We start from the raw sequence: 758 nt of genomic DNA on the forward strand, positions 1-758 counted from the left end.
TTAAAATTAAAATTAAATTAAAATTTAAATAAAATTAAATATTAAAATAAAAATAAATATTATATATAAAAATATAATATTAATAATAATTAAATTAATTACCACAAAATCAAATAAAACATGCATTCCAAAATTAACAAATAATGTCTTACAAACCCAAAATTTATAAATAATGTCTTACAAACCCAAAATTTATAAATAATGTCTTACAAACCCAAAATTTATAAATAATGTCTTACAAACCCAAAATTTATAAATAATGTCTTACAAACCCAAAATTTATAAATAATGTCTTACAAACCCAAAATTTATAAATAATGTCTTACAAACCCAAAATTTATAAATAATGTCTTACAAACGCAAAATTAAACACACAATAATTAACTAAGACAACATAATTAATATGTGTTCATACAAACCAAAAATAAATTGTGAAATTATTCAAATGACATCAATCCTCATAATAATTCCTCTGATCGGCTCCATTCACACCATCATTATTTCCCGACGAAAGAAGTTCCTCAAAAGAATTATTAATTTGTGTTGGAGGAGACATCATGGTTTGAAATTGAATTTCATCTTCAATGGCACCACCACTAGTCGAATGAGGAGCTCTAGCTGGTTGATGTTGATTTAAATCTGGTCTGATCAACCCAGCTGTTGGCATAGTTGGTCGGTATGCAGTTTGATGATCTGGTTGAGGTATACGGATATATATATATATATATATATCAATACTATCAAAAAATATCAATACT

The sequence above is a fragment of the Cicer arietinum genome, chromosome 6 (assembly GCF_000331145.2).
Source record: "Cicer arietinum cultivar CDC Frontier isolate Library 1 chromosome 6, Cicar.CDCFrontier_v2.0, whole genome shotgun sequence".
NCBI lineage: Eukaryota > Viridiplantae > Streptophyta > Magnoliopsida > Fabales > Fabaceae > Cicer > Cicer arietinum.